The sequence below is a fragment of the Eleginops maclovinus genome, chromosome 19, assembly GCF_036324505.1.
Source record: "Eleginops maclovinus isolate JMC-PN-2008 ecotype Puerto Natales chromosome 19, JC_Emac_rtc_rv5, whole genome shotgun sequence".
NCBI lineage: Eukaryota > Metazoa > Chordata > Actinopteri > Perciformes > Eleginopidae > Eleginops > Eleginops maclovinus.
This window is the reverse complement of record NC_086367.1, coordinates 4,021,388-4,044,535: the sequence shown is the minus strand read 5'-3', so window position 1 is coordinate 4,044,535 and position 23,148 is coordinate 4,021,388. Positions and strand designations below refer to the sequence as shown.

At 39.9% G+C, this 23,148-nt stretch overlaps 1 protein-coding gene across 2 annotated transcripts in view; it reads right to left on the bottom strand.

The window, feature by feature from the left end:
• syt14a (synaptotagmin XIVa) overlaps positions 1-8,178 on the bottom strand; it is a 38,854-nt gene extending 30,676 nt beyond the window's left edge. For both annotated transcript variants that reach the window (XM_063908027.1, XM_063908028.1), the window contains exon 1: positions 8,124-8,178. The gene's annotated coding sequence lies outside the window, so the exon portion shown is untranslated. The remainder of the gene's footprint in view (positions 1-8,123) is intronic.
• Positions 8,179-23,148: the final 14,970 nt, after the last annotated feature.

The window sequence follows — 23,148 nt, the reverse complement described above, 5'->3', positions numbered from 1 at the left end:
TCATAGTTGTTTAAATATTGTACATACTGCACAGGTGATCAGACTAACTAATGCAAATGATGTTAACTACTGTATGCCAATTGCCCAACATATGCATTTAAAAAGTGCTGGGGAACAGTACTATACATTTATAAATGTTAAATATAAGTCACTGATATTCTATGTTTAATTAAATTGTATTTTTTAAAACATTTTTAATTCATTAATGCAATTTACAATAAAAAAACGGCGATTAACTTAAGGCAACAGCCACATTATTAGACAGAAGTGTAAGATGCTTTTAACAATATATCTAATTAAATGCAAACATGTGGGTCCACACTCGAGAAATTGACTGAAAAATAAATAAAGACAGTTACTTAATAACATAACATATAATACGTAACATAATCATGGTCAGACCACATGACATTTAAAATCACTTAAATAAGTTGGGTACACATCAATCTCGTTGGAAAAAAGTATAAATCATATAATTGTAATTGTTTTTATTTGGCCTGTTGAAAATCCTTGTTGGGTTATACTGTATTTGTAGTAACCAAAAAAATAAATATAAAGCAAAGAATGAAACCTAAATTACACCTTGAAAAAAATCTTCCTACAAATATAAGTAAGAGGGATAAGAGTATTACTTGTGGATGCATGGGCAATACTGTATGTCATTATGGTAATGCTTATAAAGCTATTTGAATTTGAGAGACCGGTTGTGTCACTGGAGTAGAGACACAACCGGTGTGTTGCCATAGCAACAGGTTCAGGTGCAGCGTGACTCCAGACACCAGGCACACAGGCTACACAGAGCTCATTAAAGAAAACACATGAGGAGAGACTGTTTGGTTTAGTAACACAGGTCAGATATGCAGACTGGATTCAGAAAAGCAGACAGACAATGAGCTAACTTTCCACAGAGGACAGCATGATGTGTGACCTTCAAACATCTTCATTGAAGTGCTACATTATGTTAACATCAGGTTGAGGAGACTTCCTGTAATATGTATGTAAGATGGCCTACATAGAACCAGGGTTGCATATCTGACCAACAGGGGGAGAATATTCAGATTCTCTTAAGAAGGGCCATGGTACAGTTTTTCATCTAGGCTATAAACAACATTTTTGCTTAATAATGGCTTTAGAATAATGACACCACGCTGTATTTCTGTCTGCCTCTGGCTCTAGATCTGCCTTTCACAATAAAAGCCCTAAACATACACTCACTGGCCACTTTATTCGGTACACCTGTTCAAATATCTAATCAGCCAATCACATGGCACCTCAATGCATTTAGGCATATAGACATGGCCAAGAGGACCTGCTGAAGTTCAGACAGAGCATCAGAATGGGGAAGAAAGGAGATTTAAGAGACTTCTTTGCATGGTTGTTGGTGCCAGACAGGCTGGTCTGAGTGTTTCAGAAACTGCTCATCTACTGGGATTTTCACACTCAACCATCTCTAGGGATTACAGAGAATGATCCGAAAAAGGGAAACTATCCAGTAGACGGCAGTTCTCTGGGTGAAAATGCCTTGTCGAGGTCAGAGGAGAATGGCTGGACTGGTTACAACCAAGGTGTGCAGAAGACCCTCTCTGAACCACAACACGTGGAACCTTGGAGCAGATGGGCTACAGCAGCAGAAGACAACACCGGGTGCCCCTCCTGTCAGCTAGGAACAGGAACCTGAGAATATAATTCGTACAGGCTCACCAAAATTGGAAAATAGTAGACTGCAAAAATGTTGCCAGGTCTGATTCCTGCTTCGGACTTCGCCTTTTGTCCTGTGACATAAAATACGCCAGAAAATAACCCCCTTCAGTGTTTCCAGCACCTTCTCGAGTCTATGCCACGATGAATAAAGGCAGTTCTGAACGCAAAAGGGGGTCCAACCCGCTACTAGCAGGGCTACCTAATAAAGTGTATGCAAAGCATCACTGCCATTGCCATCAAGAGGCAACCCTTAGGCAACATCCCAAAGTATCCCCTGCTTTCTGTAGATTGACCATTGTGACATCAAAGCCGTCTAAAGAGGTTAACATGTTTGTTGTAAAAAACACTAAACCACAGAAAATATGATTTAAAAATTAAAATACTGAACCACAATAATTAAGTGGATTTTCAATTCAAAGACCCCTACACAAGTGCAGCATTAATCTACCTTCAATTTCACACAATAAATATCAACTCCTGCAGGGAGCTCTAGAAATGAATTTGACATTTTATACTGGCACAATGTGTTGTTACAATCAGGGACAGTCAGAGGAGAAGTGGGTCACCGACTATTCACAAGCTGTCACACAGTGAAAGAGCTCCAAGATACAAAAATTTCACTTCCGGGGGGAAATTCATACTACATTTTCCAAGTATAATGAGATTTGGCTGAGGCAAATACTGCTAAGATAAAGATCGAGAAGAACATGTTATAGAGAGTATTACAAAATGAAGTGATTGTGTTTGTAGAGCAGCGTAGCAGCACTGCTAACAGCTGTCATGTAAGAGACATTTGTTGTCTTGTTCTGTCAGTAAAATGTATTATTCAACATTAGGGACATTTAACGCATCATTTTCATGGAGTAATACATGAGGAAGTGTCTGTAATGAAGGGAGGGAAGTGACCTCATAAGACTCTACTTTAGACTATAAGGCAATAATCAAATCTTTGCGGTGTCGATACTCAGACCCCTAAAGAGTGGTTCAGGAATGTGTCCTAAAACCAGGAAAGGAGTTCACATTTTTCCACTTCTGGTTCCCTTGCATTAAGTAAATTTTTTGGGCAACCAGTGCCTTAATATGTAAAGACAGAGCTGAAACAGGGAGACTGATTGGAACCAGTTATTTACCAATTTAGCTGTACAGCAGGCCAAAGTCAATGGTTTTCTAGACTTGATTTTGGTTTTATGCCTGAAATAAGTTCTGGTTTGTCTATGACATAAAATACGTGATTAAATAACCTACTGGTGAATGTCTGAAGCTGCTTCGTTTCATAGAATTGGTGCTTGCTAACAAGTGGCTACATGACACTGCTGAAGGTAAACATGCCATAGCCTTTAGCTTAGCGGTGCTGACATGAACTCATGCCATCGTGATGTAGTTAATTTATAGCATAACGTTAGCTTTGACTTATGGTGATTGTATTTATGCTTCAAACATTATATAAGTGGTGATGATTTTTGTTATGATATGATATATTATGATATATATTTTTTTTTATCCAAAATCCAAGGAAAAATGCCAAGGCTTTTTGCTGAGGGAACCCTTTGGGAGGTTAACTTATGGGTCGGTCTACACAATTTCGTCATCACTGCATTTCTCTATAAAGCCATTTCTGGTTGGTTTGCACAAGATTGACTGTTTAAAACACATGTGCACTTATTGAGGTCAGGTAAGTGTAATGCGTGGTGCACTATGGGATAAAGCAGTCTGGTTTCTCTGTGTTGCAGAAGAGGATTGTATTCACAGTGTAACAAGCAGGCAGCACCAACGCTTTTATGTATGAACACTGCACACTATCAAGCACTGCATAGAAACTACACAGACAAACTATGTGCTCCATTCTCTCTCCATGAGATGGGGAGAGGAATGTGGATTGTTGAGTGCAGTGAAAAGCAAAAAAGACGTACAAGAAAACGTTACAGCTGCCTTCTCCACCGCAAACCCTTGCGATTTACAAAACGTATAATAAAATGTTTAAAAATGAACGAAGTAGTTCAACAACCTTGAATTTCTTCAGCCCTTGAAGAGGAACTCTTGTGTGTCTTCCATAACTGTCCAAAAGTCTAAGAAACAAAGGCAAAGGAGGCCATTGGCATTTGAAGTCGACTAGGGGCCAAATGCAACCAATGGCATAATCTTGCCCAATAAATATAGCCACATCCGTCACATTCTGCGCCCACACTGTGTGATGCATGGCTTCTTTAATGCATGTTTAGTCTGCAAGCCCGAGATGACTTAACCGTAATGACATCATCAAGGTGATTTACTTTGAGAGAGCAAAAGACATTATACAACTGATTTAACATTTGACAGATATTTCTGCACTTAGAGTGAAACATTGTTCACATACTGCATTTAAAATGATGAATTGGGCTCAATGCAACATGGAAACCTAGCTTGGAAGTCAAGTGAATGTTTTTGAATTATACCAAATGACTGCCTTGGTGCAGAAGGAAGATAATGAGTTCATCTAGCAAGAAAGTGTACCAGATTTTAGAATCAGTAAGGGTGAGTTTTCCGCAATTTCTTATGAACACATACTGACTGTGACTTAAAGTTAATGCTACAAAACCTGCTGTTCTCTTTTTTGTCCAGGCCCTTGGTCGACTCAAAGTAATTAAATGGCCTGTTAAAGATGCCTGGTCTGTAATGAGTGTGGAATATTACAGGTAGCCCATAATGTTTGGTCACATGGTGGGAGTAGGAGGCGTTATCCCACGGGAAGGCCAGTCTGCTAACACGGCACCAGCTTCTCAGTGTTGACTGAATTATTCACAGCACAGATGGAGCAGGATCCTGCTCTGTGTTGTTCCCCAACTGGCTAAAACACGGCAAGGAATATTCAATCACAGGAATCCACAGACAGCTTGTCTCTTCACTTTTAGCTTCTTGATTGAGGACTACAATATTTCAAATGTTCTTTACTCCATAAACAAAGTGTAATCAGGCGTAATTCCTCACTTTTACTCCCTTCACATCTACCACATGTGACAATATGCCAACACTGTATTTAAATGCTGTGACACAGACTCCTTTCTATGAAACAAAAACTCTGTTGCTACCCTTGCCTTCTTCAGGCATGGGCAATCCAGGGAACCTGCCAACACAGTGATCTGACATTAAAGTATTATTACAAACTGTATTTAGAACAATGTAACTATCAGTACATTTTTTATGTTGTATGTTAAGCATTGGTCTGTTATATCAACTAGCTTGCTGCTGACTAAAATAGCTAACATGATGCCAGATCAATACTGCATAGCTAGGTTATAGCTAGCTAGCTAAACTAAAGTGGGCTAGTTTGCTTATTATAACAAATTATATTTAGAATAATGTTACTATCTGTACTATTTTTATGTTGTATTTTCAACATTGGTATTACTAGCTAGCAACTGACTTTAATAGCTGACTTAAGGCCAGATCTATGCTGCGTAGCTAAGTTATAGCTAGTTAGCTAACCTAAAGGATGCTAGTTTGATGTGATGACGTGCATAGCTCTTGGCTAGCAGAAAAGAAATCCTAAATCTGAATCTTAGCTTTGCATCTTTTCATTATTTTTTGCTAAAATTAGAATGGTTTGCAATAGTAGTATGTTAGTATGACAAATTGCATTAGCTGGTGTAGTTTGTTGGCAATCTAGCCAAGTAACATTTCAACTCCAGATAGTTTTTAGATAGTGATTACGTAGCAAGCAACATAGCTAACATATGTTTAGTCTTAGCCACTTATTTAACCAACCTTATTAAACTGAATACTCGCTGTATTCATCAAATTACTGAGAAGAGCCCTTAGATAATGAGCGGGGGACTGAATGATGACTCACAGAAAGAACAAAGATATAAAACAGTAAAAGACTTTGTTACACAAGAAGCTCTCAGATAAATGGTGGGAAGCAACCATAAAATGGTAACAAACTGCACCACACACTCTAGCTATGACATGGCTGAGTGACAGGAAGAAGGGTAGCTTAATGTGTGTATAGGGTAATAACTGACCAATCACCAGCCACAGTGGACACATGACCTTTTCTTGTGTTTAACAAATAGAAAGGGGTCTGCACTGCGCACTATGCACATGACATCTACACCTGACCTCTCAAAAAAGAACAGCTGGTCTAATTTAATGAACCGGGTAAACGTTACTGAATCTTAATGTTTTCCTGTTAGTCCATATCTGCTTAAAATAACTTATCTAGGAACTGAAGAGCATAATGAAAATATCAGAATCCTGACAATCAAAGATGTACCAACAATCAGAGTGAGAGTCGGTGCCTTTCAGAAAGGTCATCTTCCTACATCCCCCACCATGCCTGGGAGCACTAAGAGAACCCCCATGAGGAGCATGAGGACGTTGCTGGGAAAAAGGACACCTGAGCTGACCATGTTGCCATAGCGATCCTTCTCAGGTACTGTATGTGGCTAAAAGTCACTGAAGGGTTGACATTTCACAATGATGCTATTTTAGAATAAAACTAATTAAAAGATGAATAAAAAATAAAAGGATTAAAATACTGTATGTATTCAAGAATAAGAACACAAGGTTGAATCAATAATGCAATACAATAAAACAAAGATATTTATACTAACATAAACATTCAATGTACTGTCCAACCAAACAAAATAAAACAATTATTGACATTTGAAAAGTTAAAAGTATAACCTGCAATAATAAGATACAATAACATTTGAATAAAAATATTTTTATAAAACTAAGAATTTAGTAAAGTAAAATGTCCAAAAAAAGGAAAAGAAAAGGCAGTAGAATAGATACAAAAATATATAATGGTATTAAAAGGTATTAATAAAAGTTGGAGTAAAAAAGATGAAATAAAATGTTTATATTAATATAAAATATAAAATAATATAATAAATAAACATACTTATAAAAACATAAGATGACGCTACAATACTAAAAATGTCAGTTATGTTTAGGATTTAAAGAACGTATTTCTTAGTATTTGGACACAAATAATAAATGCTAATTTGCTTAAGTTGTCAGAGTTGTTTTTTTGTCACTTAAATGTTGCACGTCTCTATTGTCTTTGTCGAGTTTTGTCCGCTTGGAAACAGTTGCCGTGTTGAAAGTGAAAAAGCAAACGCACTCAAAAAGCAGATATAAACCCACACACTCCACAGGCAGACCATGAGCACTCTCACTAGCACTCCTACACTTGTTCATACAATGCCCCCAAGCTCAGTACCTACTGTGTGGCTACAAAACCACACACACACACACACACACACACACACACACACACACACACACACACACACACACACACACACACACACACACACACACACACACACACACACACACACACACACACACACACACACACACACACACACACACACACACACACACACACACACACACGGGATAACCCAAATTATTAAACATGCACACACTTACACAACCACCAGACCATCAGCTGACTCACGCTATGATAAGCACTCTCTGGATGTGCTTCATGTCTTTGCTTTAACAAAGAGTTATCTCCATCATAAATATGAATATGCTGCCGTGACTAAGAGAGGTAATATTTTAACAAGCCAGTTTTTCAAAGCTGGTCTTTCAGAAGTGTTCCACCTCATAACCTTCAATACATGCAGTTACATAAATAAAATAAATCATGTCTGCTTCACTTTGTGTAATAACAAGAACATGTTGCAACAAGACAGGATAGCAGAGCTGGTATTGAAATTGTATTGGTAAGGGTTTAAATTATTCTTATTTTTAATAAAAATCAGATGATAAAATATGTATATGCACTGAGTTCTTACTGAGCAGTAACAACGTGTTGTGAATTCTGGCTGGGTTACAATAGATTAGGTGAAATGATTAATATTAGTATTTTTATTATAATTATTTTTATTATAATTATATTATATATTATTATTATTAATCATACAAAATGCTACAACCTGATACAAAAAAAGCTAGTATTATCTATATGATATTGCTAAAATTCATATAGATAATCTTTGTTAAATCCATTTTCAAAACTTAAAAATACATAACATTTTTGTTTTAATAATTTAGTTTTTGGGAGAAGGGATAGGATTAAATAAGTGTTAACTTCTTCCCACCCTTTTTGGATGTGTAAATTAGGTAGATCAATTGTTTATATATCATTTGTACATTAATAATATTTTTTTATCAATTTGATAATGCTTCGGTTTGTACAGTATCATAATTCTCTTGTTTCATTTCATTATTATAGAATATAATAATTCATAGATTTTCCATCAACCTAGAAAAAACATGAACACAAGCAATGCGCACAAACAACAAAACAAGCCTCAAACAAACAACACAAGCCCAACGACAGTGAAGGCATCACAGAGGACCAGTGGAACAGAACAACATGGTGGTGATAGATGCTGATGAGCAGGGTGGAGTCTGATCCGCCCTACCTTTTCTGACGCAGATCAGCTCATGTACTCCACAGTTACGCTCTCCACCTGGAAACACAATGCAGTTTCAATGAGCCACACTGGGATGGCGGGAACAAAAGACAGAACAAACATCATGGAAGCACATTCAAATATGTTGGAACACGGATTCCCAGAAAAGACACAGATATAAGACGTAGACTGGATGGATGTGGGTGGTGAACAAGCTGCTCATCTCTAAAATACACACATACAATATTTAATCAAACAGCCTGGCTGGATAAATGTCATGTGAAATTAGTTACTTTGTATTTTCTTTTTTTCTCTCATGGACAATAACTGGAACGCTTTAAAGGCCCCATATGCACCCAAAATGTTGTTCCAGCAGCTGATGACAGCTCCATCTTGATTGTTGTTCTGTGGAGCTTTATATGACGGCTGCTTTGGTTTTTATCCAAGATACTGTGATGAGCAGATCCTATTACGGAGCATTTGCAATTTCTTTATTTAGAGGGGTTGCCTGATCATCTGACAAGCTATTTTGATTACGTCTCCAATAGAGCCCTAACCCAAAACAAGTTCTGTGGTTGACACAAGCTTACGAGATTTTCAGGTTTTGTCCAACGACTTAAAATATGGCCGTAAATACCCCGCCGGTGAATATCTGGAGCTTTTTTGAAACGGTTGGTGGCTTACTGACAGAACATCATGAAGAACATTAGCGGCCTTTAGCTTAGCGGTGGTCGCTTCAACTATAATAAAAGTTAGAATGTGGAAACATGTAGAGATTATCCTGCTGAACTAAATGCATAACTATCATAAATGGTTGTTTGCCACAGATCTTATTTTCTTGAATTTTCCAAAATCTAACGGGAAAATCCCATTGGCTTTTTGTCGAGGGAGCCCTTGCGATGCTAACTATCATATATATAAATAATATATATTCCTAGAAAGTAATCATCCAGGGGCAGTGATAAAAAAAAGAAATGTGTTAATTTTTTCGTATGAATCGATAATCTTGGTACCCACTGAATAGTCCCCAGCATGGCCCCCCTTTCGAAATGATCTAGAACCACCACTAGGCGTTATAATAACCTATTCCTCCCTAATTAAGTGTAGATAACATGCATTCATCTTTGTCCCTCTAAAACCTTTCTCTTGAACTCCACCTGATTAATACACTTTTAAAAAACACACAATTGTTTTTTGACAAGCCACAAAACATTGAACATTTCTACAGTTTCTCTGACATTTAGAAAACAATCCTCTTGATAATATCTAGAGCTTGATTGTGCATCTCTCTGTGCCATTGTTTGTTCAGATTGCTTATCGGAGCAGCACCAGGCAGTTGAGATAAAAGCCTGAGATTCCCCGTTTGCATGCAACCAACTGGCTCGGTGGAGGAACTGCTGGAGTAAAATGTGGATGGGAAAGGGAAGTCGTTGTGTGATCTGACACTCCACAGCTCAGTGATCCATAACCACAGATTCTGGATGCAGAGGGCATCTCTAATCTAAGAACAATACTTGGCAGCATCCACAAAGTCTTGTATCACTGTTACAGTTCATGATTACATAAAAAAAGGAAACTGATGATGAATTATGAAGCAATATCAAATAGGTGGAAATATTATTCTATTACGGATCATATCAACAAATTGGATTTAGGTGTTGGTCAATATTCAATTTTTTTTCACATTGAGATAACCAATACTGTAGTGTGCTTTTTGCAAAAAGCAACTGCACAAAGGAGAACAACTTTAGGCATATTTAAAGTCTGAAATAGGCCTTTGGTAAATGTATAACCTGCTTGCAGAGCTTAATGTGACCGAACCCCAATGCTTTTTCGTCTATATGGAATTGGTAAGGCTTTGACTGTGAAGTGTAGCCATCCATTTACTGGTAATGCTATAAATGAAAGCCATTTCTTAACTATTAATGTGGATTCTGGGAGTTGCCAGGACTTCTGTTCTAATTGAATACTTACTCCCTTACTGTGTCTAAAATCAGCAGGACATTATCTTGTAAACCTGAACTTGTTTCAATGCAGACAAGATTTCAAACATTGGTATACTGTACAGCTTTTATTGAACCCACAAGTCTTCAGCCATGCACTCGAGTCTTTGAGGCTAACCTTAAACACAGCAGTGCTTTGAGCTAAATGCTCATTTAAGGATGCCAACGTTTTCTCTCTGACATGCTGATATTTAGCAGGAATATTGTTAACCACAAGCAGCAACATCCAAGTTTTTAAAGTGACACCAAAAAGGAAATCCCTAATGCAACTCCACTGTTTCAAACAGAAGTACTGTTGAATAGGAGTCTATATGAAAGTGAGCCTATTCTCTCTTCAATTATAACGCAAGCAAGTTAAGTCTTCTTCAACATAGATTGGTGTTGGTTATGTAAACTATAGTCCCTTTATAGTAAAATAGGTCTCTGCTATTGACAGGTCGCTACCACAGTGTTGTCCGGTTTGGGTCTTAGCTTCACAAAAAACGGTCTGTGGTTAGGAGAAGCTCACAACATTTTGTAGAATGTGTAAGTAAATATCCCACGGGTGAATGTCTGAAACTTCTGTGTCGTGAAAACTTTGGTTTCTCAGACTTGGTCAAATAAGACTATTAAACATAATTATGGAAAACTCACTGCCTTTAGCTTAGCTGTGGTGACACGTAGTCAGCTGATCAAATGTAGGTTGTTTATCGCCTAACGTTAGCTTTTTACATCTGTCAATTGAATTGTTTGCTTCAGCTAATGTAAAAGTGGCATTAATATGTGGAGATTACCCTGCAAAACAAAATATGTATCATAAACATGTTTGCCACAGATGTTATTTTCTGCAATATTCCAAAATCTGATGGAAAATCTCATTGTTGGAGGAGCCCTAGGGATGCTAACCTCTGCATCAAACTATAAATACATCATCATCTATTATCAAGAGTATGTCTGGTAGTCAGACCACATTTCTACCAGGGATTCCTCACTGATCTCCATTTGTCACTCATAATTCGTATCAAGCATTGTGTCATCTCAGTGGCCTGGAGCCAATGAAGGGATGACAGACCATCAGATCATCAGAACATCATAATCTAGACACTATTATATAGACAGAGATCCTCTGCAAGATCTCACCATGTTTTTTTCTTCAACAGGCGCTGACTGTAATTCAGATCTATTACTCACAGTTGTGAGGGCCTCCCGGTCTCTCAGCTCAGCCTCTGGGATCTGCCTACAGGTGGAGCTTTCAAATAGCTCTGGCTGCCTTCAACTGAGACACTGTAACATTTAATCAGCACTGTACCGACGTTACAGAAGCCTAAAGTAATGGTCTCATGATGTAAAGGCTGGTAAAATACATGACCTTTTCCTCATCAACTGTCTTCTCTAGACAGAAATACACAATTCAATTGGTAGCAGAGAGTCTACAGTGGGGCAAAAAAGTATTTAGTCAGCCACCAATTGTGCAAGTTCTCCCATTTAAAAAGATGAGAGAGGCCTGTCATTTTCATCATAGGTATACCTCAACTATGAGAGACAAAATGAGAAAAAAAATCCAGAAAATCACATTGTAGGATTTTTAATGAATTAATTGTAAATTCCTCGGTAAAATAAGTATTTGGTCACCTACAAACAAGCAAGATTTCTGGCTCTCACAGACCTGTAACTTCTTCTTTAAGAGGCTCCTCTGTCCTCCACTCGTTACCTGTATTAATGGCACCTTTTTGAACTCGTTATCAGTATAAAAGACACCTGTCCACAACCTCAAACAGTCATACTCCAAACTCCACTATGGCCAAGACCAAAGAGCTGTCAAAGGAGACCAGAGACAAAATTGTAGACCTGCACCAGGCTGGGAAAACTGAATCTGCAATAGGTAAGCAGCTTGGTGTGAAGAAATCAACTGTGGGAGCAATTATTAGAAAATGGAAGACATACAAGACCACTGCTAATCTCCCTCGATCTGGGGATCCACGCAAGATCTCACCCCGTGGGGTCAAAATGATCACAAGAACGCTGAGCAAAAATCCCAGAACCACACGGGGGGACCTAGTGAATGACCTGCAGAGAGCTGGGACCAAAGTAACAGAGGCTACCATCAGTAACACACTACGCCGCCAGGGACTTAAATCCTGCAGTTCCAGACGTGTCCCCCTGCTTAAGCCAGTACATGTCCAGGCCCGTCTGAAGTTTGCTAGAGGGCATTTGGATGATCCAGAAGAGGATTGGGAGAATGTCATATGGTCAGATGAAACCAAAATAGAACTTTTTGGTAAAAACTCAACTTGTCGTGTTTGGAGGAGAAAGAATGCAGAGTTGCATCCAAAGAACACCATACCTACTGTGAAGCATGGGGGTGGAAACATCATGCTTTGGGGCTGTTTTTCTGCAAAGGGACCAGGACGACTGATCCGTGTAAAGGAAAGAATGAATGGGGCCATGTATCGTGAGATTTTGAGTGAAAACCTCCTTCCATCAGCAAGGGCACTGAAGATGAAGCGTGGCTGGGTCTTTCAGCATGACAATGATCCCAAACACACCGCCAGGCCAACGAAGGAGTGGCTTCTCAAGAAGCATTTCAAGGTCCTGGAGTGGCCTAGCCAGTCTCCAGATCTCAACCCCATAGAAAATCTTTGGAGGGAGTTGAAAGTCCGTGTTGCCCAGCGACAGCCCCAAAACATCACTGCTTTAGAGGGGATCTGCATGGAGGAATGGGCCAAAATACCAGCAACAGTGTGTGAAAACCTTGTGAAGACTTACAGAAAACGTTTGACCTCTGTCATTGCCAACAAAGGGTATATAACAAAGTATTGAGATGAACTTTTGTTATTGACCAAATACTTATTTTCCACAATCATTTGAAATAAATTCTTTAAAAATCCTACAATGTGATTTCCTGGATTTTTTTTTCTCATTCTGTCTCTCATAGTTGAAGTGTACCTATGATAAAAATTACAGGCCTCTCTCATCTTTTTAAATGGGAGAACTTGCGCAATGGGTGGCTGACTAAATACTTTTTTGCCCCACTGTAAGTATCTGAAATAACAATAAACTGTATACTTTGTTGTTAACTAACCCTTACCCTGTGTTTGTTTTATATAAGTTAAGCTGAATCCAAAGACTGCTCTTTCCTTGTGGAAAATCTCTTCCTAGTTGAGATTCCCACCATGGAAAGGTCATGCTCACCATACAAATATACCTCAGAAATAGATAGTAGATAGAAATAGATAGTGATTAATAAGAGCAGAGTTTGTTGGCTCAGGTCAGTCTGACAGATTCACAACATGCAGACACAAGACTGCTACAGCTTAAAAAATAGGTTAGATAAGAGTAAAAATGTTTGAACGGAAATGTTTTTGCAACAAGTCCTACCGTTGTCTTTGGTTGATTGAACTCTAGGGAATTGCTCAACGTTTTATACTTTTTGCAGAGTGAAAAATATGAAGTATTCACTAGATATAAGCTTCAAAGCAATTCATCAAGCTTTAAGTAAAAACACTGCCCTGATCCTGAAATAGAAATCTCTACTATTATTGTCTTGAGTAGCTCACTATTTTGTGTCTTAATCAAATCAGGGAGTAGATTCAAACTTCTCGGGTATCGGGTCACAGGAAAGAACAGGCCGTATTAATAATATCCATTAGGGACTGATGAATAGACAATCACTGGCTGAATTTACTGTACATTTTCTAAATCCTATTACTGAAGTAAAGCCTATGACTCCTACAGATTCAAATGTTTTGTTTAAAAAACCCTTTGCTAGCTTTTTATGATCCAGGGATGCAGGAATGAGTCCTAAACACGGAAATTAGCTATGTATCACTTTCTGATTCACTCATCTCAAAGTTTTGAATGTGCTTTTGGTTAGATGTACGACATAAGGTTTAGGGTGAGCATAAGCTTACCAAATATTCACATGTTAAAAACTTTATTAAATGCTCCACTGGTGAAGCTTTTACTTCTCCTAAAAATGATGGTTGCTTACAAGTAATTCAATGAAACTACCAAACGTCATCCCACTAATAATTAGCTGTTCATTTGCAGTTCTTTTATAGCCTAACATTAGCTTTTTGCTTCTGGCTTCAATTATTATAAAAGTAGTGTTTATGTTGAGATTTATTGCTGAAAAAGCATGTATGTACCATAAACGTTTACCACAGAGCTAATTTTCTGCAATATTCCAAAATCCAATGGAAAAATCACATTGCTTTTTGTCAATGGAGCCCTTGTGATGCTAGCTATTGTGTCAGTCTACAAAAATACTGCAAGATATGAAAGCTTCATGTCAACCCCAGTAAAAACATCACAACAGTTCCGGCCCTGTAAACAAAGCCATTAAAGGAAGCTGAGCTTTATATGTCATGACTGTCTGAAAATCTTTCCTGCACCACCACAGTGAGAGCCGAGTTGTTGCTGTAGTCCAGCAGAACGGTTCAGCAGCTGTGAGTGGGAGGAAGCTGCCTGTGCTCTTTCACTCCTCCTTCACTCACCACACACCATACTTGTCAAAAATAACATTTTCTTACGAGTGCACTCTCTAATAAGGTACACGGCGCTGGTTGCTCATATCACACCACAAGCCTTACTTCTTTAAAATATTTTGGGGATGGAAGTGCCTTTAACCGGCAGCACAATGTTCTATGTAACAATCAATCGTTTTAAAATAGTGTCTTTAGAATACCATTTGTTGCGACGTATTCTTTCTGTGTCTTTGTATGCACCATTCAAACCAAAGCAAGTTCCTTGCATGTGAAAACCTACTTGGTAATAAAACGGATCCTGATTCTGAATTCTGATGACCTAACAAACCTCTCCCTGTTTTTATTATAGCCACAAAAGCATTTTCAACCTTAATAAGAATATCAAAACATACTTGCTAATGCTAATAAGACCGCTCAAATGACCAAATTAAAGCTATGTTAGGGAGGAAATCTCGTGATCTTTTGGCAGGGGAAAAAAATCCATACCAACCATTGACTGTTGGAAAAATGGAAAGTGTCTTGATAAATGCCATATTCAACAGCCTTATTCAGTAGTGGAATATCCTGCAGGAATGGTTGCTATTCCAGAAATGGCAACAACTGCTTACAACGCAAAAAAACAAAAAACCCCAAGGTGAACTTATCAGAAAGAAAGTCTGACAATATCAGCAAGGCGTGTCAGAGATCGAGAGAAAGCGTGCTAATGGTTTAGGCTTCTGCTAATGGCTGCAGCTATACTGTGGTTATACTTATTAATGCCAAGTGCAGGCAGCAAGTTTCAATCCAATCAACTCTGTGCATAAGCAATTAACAGTTTCATTTTGATCTAACCTTATTGATGAAAGTGCTGCTTTGAGGTTTCCATCACACGCTTAGAGATACATTCACCTATTGAGAGAGCGATGGCGCCCTGTTATCGTTATTCTAAAATGAATCACTTTTTTGTTATCAATGAACAAATACAGAGGTTATAACGATGTTGTCTTTGGTATTTTGATTAAAAGTCTAAAGTATTTAATGAAATAAATCAGCTGTAAGAACCGTTAACCTGCACCAATGTGTGTTACAGATATCTGAACCAGAGTTTATAGAAACACTAATCATCCATACCGGAGAACCGCTCAGACAGGCAGCAGGTAATACATCCCAGAGACATGTTGATGACAACCGCTAACATCCGTCTGCTAATTGCCTGACAATGATCACAGTGGCACCGTACAGTCTGTCAAATGCTAGCAGACATATGAATTACAACCGAGGAGAAAACACAGGGTCAGCCACTGCGAGGCAAAACAACTAATCTCTAGAGACAAATATTGAACTATATGGAACATTTCCCTGACACTAGACAGGATGGCTACCATTGACGTGGTTCACCAATCACAAGTTGCCACAGTTCACTGCTCAATTATTTTAACTCTAACCTTTTTTGTCACAGACCATTAAAGCACAACCACTGACAAAACAGCTGAATGTGATGTTTGCTGGCGTAAACCTGCACTGCACATCATCATTGAGGATGCTAAATGCATTTGGGACATTTTCAGGATCCAAAATGGCAGTTTTAACCGGAAAGTGGCAATATTTGTACTCCTTGTGGACTGATTTTGACTACCAAGAGTAATGCTACGACTAGTCGCTATAGAGAGCACAAGATGAAAAGGATAACCTCTGCTGTGGACAATTTATTTTCAAATAAATGAGCAATCTGTCCAATACATGTGAAATTCACCCAAAAACCAATCAAAAGCAGCCCACAGAGTATTTGGATCCTAATAAATGTCAAAAATGTACTCAGCATCCTCAATAGCCCCCAAAAAACTATCCCAAACTGTCCAAATCGACCAAGCCATTTTTTAACTATTGTCCACAACGCTGTAACGCCATATCTTATGCTAATTGTACAAATGACTCAACATGTGTGAGTTAGCATCCAGCAGTTTCTATGCTGGTGACCGGTTCTATACATTTCTAACATAAAACCTTGGGGTATTCAACATTTCCAGGTTTGCGACAGGACTCTATGAGCTGGCAGACAGACCATAAGTGGAGTACTATCTTTAAAACCTTGTCAGAACACGGAGAGGTTGACCTGATCTCTGCTTTAGTCTGACAGGAATCAATCTGAAGCGCAGGTTGGGATCAATATGAGCAATTACCGACTTCTGGTTTCTCACCCTTGGCTTCACTGGGGAGCATGTCTAACTTCTGCGAGCTAAATCAAGGAGACGTGTGCAGCCTCACAGTCTTTCCTCATGCAGACACCTGGGGCCGGGCTGGAAGCATTTTTAGGATTTGTCCCAGTTTGTTTAAGGAAACTCCTCTATCTGCCTCCTGTAATCAGGCTGCCGAGGCCAACATGTCTGGGTTAAGGAGAAGGAAAGGACTGAGGCAGAGGAAAGTGGGGCTGAAGAAAGTGACCTGATATATCTGTTAGAGGTCAGTCAGTGAAATGAAACTAAGAGAGCCGAATGTCCAGTCGTCCTCAGCAATATGACGGACAGACGATGAGCTCGGGTTACTTTATATGCTCTCAATAATGGATTTATGAGAAGTGTGTTGTCAAGCAGGCATTAACATGGCGAATACCCTTTATTGAGACTGGCAGAGGGAAGGACTGTGTTGCATTAGGTCTGCGTTGTCATTGTGAAAGGAGCGACTTGAGAATAAGCTCCAGCTAAGCCAGTTAGCAAATGGAGGGTACAGCACGTCACAGATTAAGGAGCTTACTACACTTCAACTGTGATCATAAAGCAGCTTCAGTTTCCTTAGAGTACAAACTGTTGCATACACGTAGGAAAAGTGTGTGGAGTCACAACGACTGCTCCATATTAGCAGCACGCCCCATTGCCTTGGGCAATGGAAACACACTTAAAGTAGTGCAGCTTGTTTTTGGAACAGACAATGGAACACCCAATTTTAGAATCAGGATATTCATTAATTAAATAGTGAAGAATTAATAATAGCTTGAGACTGCAGAAAACAATACAGAAGTAGAAAACCTTTTTTTAAATACATCAAATCTGTTAGTTCCAAATTAAACACAAGACTCGGTTATGTCGCAGTTCCTGCAACTTAGGGTTTTGAGTGCTTAAGTGCGTCCCAATGCGGACTATTGCAAAATGCACTATGAGTACCGGGATGATGCACTAATAATGGTAAAAAAGTGTTGAACAATCGCCATCTTGGCTATGTAATAGAAGTTACGTGTGCAATTTGGTCAAGATTCCCATTCAAATGCTCAGTGTACAACATGGCTGCGTACAAAGAGTCCAAAATGAGATTCAGTGTCAGTGTCATCAGAATCTTCTGACTTCTTCTATATTTTTGAGCTTCTGAACATTTCTGGTACAACTGGTGAACATTTTAATTAGGGGTGGGGGGAGGGGATGAAGGCAGATATTTCTTTAGCCAAAGTTCATTCAATTTTGATTAAAAGTTTTTGAGATTCACTTTTACAAGCATTCTTCTTCACCTCTGATGAGTATGTATGCCTTATATTCTCCTGGGAAATGTCCACAGTGTGACAAAACCAGTGGTGGATTCACACTGCCTCACATGAAAGATTCCCCGAAAGACCAAGTGCTACCGAGGTGTCCCTGAGCAAGGCACCGTTCCCTACACTGCTCCCCGGGCGCCGTACAGCCCACTGCTCCTAGCACTAGGATGGGTCAAATGCAGAATGTACATTTCCCCATCTGCGGGACCATTAAGGCTTCCTTTTTCTTCAGCGGTAAAATGGCTCTACGCTGACGATGCCTTTGTGTTTCTATAACACAATGTAGAGATTGCTCAAAAGTTCCAATTTGACCTCGCTGGGAGCAAAGAGCAAATGGTGTATCATGTCCAGTAAGCTAAAGAAGAATGAAAATATCTGAAACCAGAACTCAGTTTCATGCAATCAGGAAGTCAGGAAGACTCTCTCTCTCTCTCTCTCTCTCTCTCTCTCTCTCTCTCTCTCTCTCCTGCTTTTAATCAGCTGATTATGAATGTCATTCTTTTTGGACCCAACTCCATTTTGCTGCTGTCAAACTTTAAATCTTTTATCCTCCCCCTGCCGTCTGTTGTCATTTCAGGCGTTATCGTGCAGCACTAAGCCCATAACTTAACTGCACACAAACAGAAACAAATCCCGGGCTTTGTTTCAACCAGACAACAAGCCCTGAGATGACAGGAACATCAAACATACAGCAGTATTGTTGATGAAAGTAAGTCAATGCTGTACGGTCACTGTACTGTCAGAACCTCAACAGATCAAACCTCTTATAGTTTGATGAGGAACATTAGCAAACAGTCAGTTAAAGAGGAAGATCTGAAACTGCACAAAGTCTCATTAAGTTTATCAAAGTTCATGCTGCTGACCTTACCTATACATGTAGCTCTTATCCACAGTATATCCAAATACCATTACATAAATTAATTATCGCCTCATTAAAGGGGGAGTCTGTGATCCCTATCAATTGAATTTTTTGTCAAATTAAGCAAATATTTCCTTCCAGAAATACATTATGGAGCCGTATCTCTGTAAATGCAAAACAAAGAGAGGGGCTCTGACTGATGCCACATAACCCTGTTACTGTTAGAAGATAAAAGGAATGCAGAGGGAGCAGGACCGAAGCAGCTCTGGCCTGGGGCTGTATTTGTTTTTGTGGTGAGTCTACAAAGTTTCCCAAAAATGTGCTCACTGTTCCTTTTAATCTTAAAATCTAAGCAGTGTTTTCTAAAAACACTTTTGGACAGTGCTGCAAGATTTGGATAAAATGAGGTAACTGATTATTTTTGACTGAGAGGGGCTCTGACTGATGCCACATAACCTGTTACTGTTAGAAGATTAAAGGAATGCAGAGGAGCAGGACCGAAGCAGCTCTGGCCTGGGGGCGGTATTTGTTTTTGTGGTGAGTCTACAAAGTTTCCCAAAAATGTGCTCACTGTTCCTTTAATCTTAAAAAATCTAAGCAGTGTTTTCTAAAAACACTTTTGGACAGTGCTTCAAGATTTGGATAAAATGAGGGTAACTGATTATTTTTGACTGATGTTGAAATTGCAATTCACTTTATTAGAGGGACATCGTTTAACATTATTCATATTATCACTGAAAACATAAAAAAACAATCATGGTTTGGATTTTGTAGTAAGTCTATACAATGCTTGTTGTAAGCTGGCACTTATCACATACTGTATATATTATATATACTGTATATATTTCACATATTTTTTGATCACAGCTCAACACCTCCTGTGCTGCCTGCTCTGTATTGGCTCCGGTTCTGCAAGGCTTCGTACGCTCCACACACATTGAGAATACCAAGTCAGGCTGTTTCTCAGCTGGTAAACCAGGCTTAACCAGGATATGTGAAATCAATTTGGGTCTGCGATCGATCTGTCCGCCCGTGGTCTCAGGAGCTGACACACAATAAAGTCCTGCAGAGTTTTCTTAGCTTAAATTTCTATTGCATGGAATTGTATGGTAAATGTACTGCAATTATATAGCGCCTTTCCCTTCAAAGGCTTTTGCATAAACAATTTAACCTTCACCCCTAACCGTAATGCTCATGATCTTTTCAACATTATACTATGACAATTTTTGCCTTTGTACACATTTTGTACATACTCTACTTGTATGTGTAACATACTGTAATTCGACTTTTTTCAGATTTTTTAAACATACTATACTTGGATGGATTTTAAATCCTGATTAAAACACTGATGATTTGAGCAGATTTGTTCCACATTGATCCTGGAGGGGGCCTGGGAGTACGCTCATCCGGTCTACATGTGCTTTGTGGATTTGGAGAAGGCGTATGACCGGGTTCCCAGGGAGATACTGTGGGAGGTGCTGCGGGAGTATGGGGTGAGGGGGTCTCTACTCAGGGCCATCCAATCTCTGTACTCCCAAAGCGAGAGCTGCGTCAGGGTCCTCGGTAGCACGTCGGACCGATTTCCGGTGAGGGTTGGCCTCCGCCAGGGCTGCGCTTTGTCACCAATCCTGTTTGTGATATTCACGGACAGGATTTCGAGGCGTAGTCGTGGGGGAGGGGTTTTGCAGTTCGGTGGGCTAAGGATTGCACCGCTGCTTTTTGCAGATGATGTGGTCCTAATGGCTTCATCGGTCTGTGACCTTCAGCACTCACTGGATCGGTTCGCGGCCGAGTGTGAAGTGGCTGGGATGAGGATCAGCACCTCCAAATCTGAGGCCATGGTTCTCAGCAGGAAACCGATGGACTGTCCACTCCAGGTAGGGAATGAGGCCTTACCCCAAGTGAAGGAGTTCAAGTATCTCGGGGTCTTGTTCTCGAGTGAGGGAACAATGGAGCGTGACATGGGCCAAAGAATCGGAGCAGCAGGGAGCGATACTGCAGTCGCTTTATTGCACCGTTGTGACGAAAAGAGAGCTGAGCCAGAAGGCAAAGCTCTTTGTCTACCGGGGCATCTTCATTCCTACCCTCACCTATGGTCATGAAGGATGGGTCATGACCGAAAGAACGAGATCGCGGATACAATGGAATTTCTCCGCAGGGTGGCTGGCATCACCCTTAGGGATAAGGTGAGAAGTTCAGTCATCCGGGAGGGACTCGGAGTAGAACCGCTGCTCCTTCGCCTTGAAAGGAGCCAGTTGAGGTGGTTCAGGCACCTAGTGAGGATGCCACCTGGGCACGTCCAGCTGGGAAGAGACCGAGGGGTAGACCTAGGACCAGGTGGAGGGATTATAGCTCTTTGCTGGCCTGGGAGCGCTTTGGAATCCCCCAGTCAGAGCTGGTTGATGTGGCCAGGGAAAGAGAAGTTTGGGGCTCTCTGCTGGAGCTGTTACCTCCGCGACCCTGACGGAAAAGGTTTCAGGTTTCAAGGTTTTATTGGTCATATGCACAGCATATACAACGTATATGTTGGCAATGAAAATCTTATATCCCATGCTCCTCCAACAACTCAACATACATGGTGCAAATAAGATAATAAAATAGTGCAAAAAGAGAGAAGAATATTTACAATAACAACAATAAAGATTTGAGGATGTGAAATATATACATATGTGGAATACATTGAGAGTATTTAAACACTTTACACTGTTGAATGAGGAGGTATGGACAGATGCATATATTATGTATAACAGATGTATATGGCAGATATGTATAATATATAGATATGTGTTTACTATAAACAGATGTGAGTAGACATTCACAGAGCTCAGGAGTTCAGCAGTCTTATAGCCTGTGGTATAAAACTGTCTCTGAGTCTGGTGGTCTTGGTCCGGATGCTGCGGTACCGTCTGCCAGACGGCAGCAGACAGAACAGATTGGTGCTGGGGTGATGGGGGTCCTTTAATATCCTACCGGCCTTCTTCCTACACCGCTGGGTGTAGAGGTCCTCCATGGATGGCAGCTCCGTCCTGGTGATGTGCTGAGCAGTTTTCACCACCCTCTGTAGAGTCTTACGGTTGAGGGCGGTGCAACTGCCATACTAGGCGGTGATGCAGCCAGTCAGGATACTCTCGATGGTGCACCTATAGAAGTTGCAGAGTATCCTGGAGTCCATGTTGAACTTCCGCAGCCTGCAGAGGAAGAAGAGCCGCTGTCGAGCCGTCTTGGATATGACCCTGGTGTGATGTTTCCATGTCAGGTCCTCACTGATGTTTACCCCGAGGAACCTGAAGCTGCTGACTCTCTCTACAGGAGTCCCGTTGATAGTGATGGGTGTGTGTGCCTCTCTCTGCCTCTTCCTGTAGTCCACAATCAGCTCCTTTGTTTTGCTGACGTTGAGATGGAGGTTATTGTCCTGGTACCAAGATGTCAGGGCTCTGACCTCCTCTCTGTACGCCATCTCGTCGCCGTCTGTGATCAGGCCGATGACGGTCGTGTCGTCAGCAAACTTCACGACCGTCATCATAAGCGGGAGAAGATGGATGGATGGTGACTATACTTTGACTTATTCATAGTATTTTCTAGATATTATTCTATGAATTTGTTCATATTTTCTACATATTCTACTATGACTTTTTTCATATTTTGTTTTACAAACTTTACTTTGACTTTCTTCACGACATTTTCTACGTCGATACTATGGCCTTTTCATGGTGTTTTCTACATATCATTTTATGAATTTCTGCACATTTGCTAAAAATGATACCATGACTTTTTGGTCATACTGTATCATGACTCTTCATATTTTCATGGTTCATGCCTTTTTACCAATGGAGAGTTTCATACTCTAGCTTAATGAAGTCCCTCATTGGTCTTCTCACAAAGTTACTGCTGTGTAATCCAATGAAGAAGCTTTAGGAGCTCTAGTTTATTCAGTATTTAAGACACGCTGATAGTTTTAGGACGATGCTTCAGAAACAAAACACAACCCACATTAGGAAAGTAAACCTACTGGAAAGTAAACCTACTCGCACGACTGAATGTCAGTTAATGCTCAACTAAAGCCTCTCTGCTGCCGTCTGGCAAGCGCTACCACCAAGGACTAACACCACCAGACTCAGGGACAGTTTCGAGCTGTACAATATCTTTCACTATTTGCATTGTTGTTGTTTTTTACATTTGTTTCGTGTCTTCTTATTCCATTGTTGAG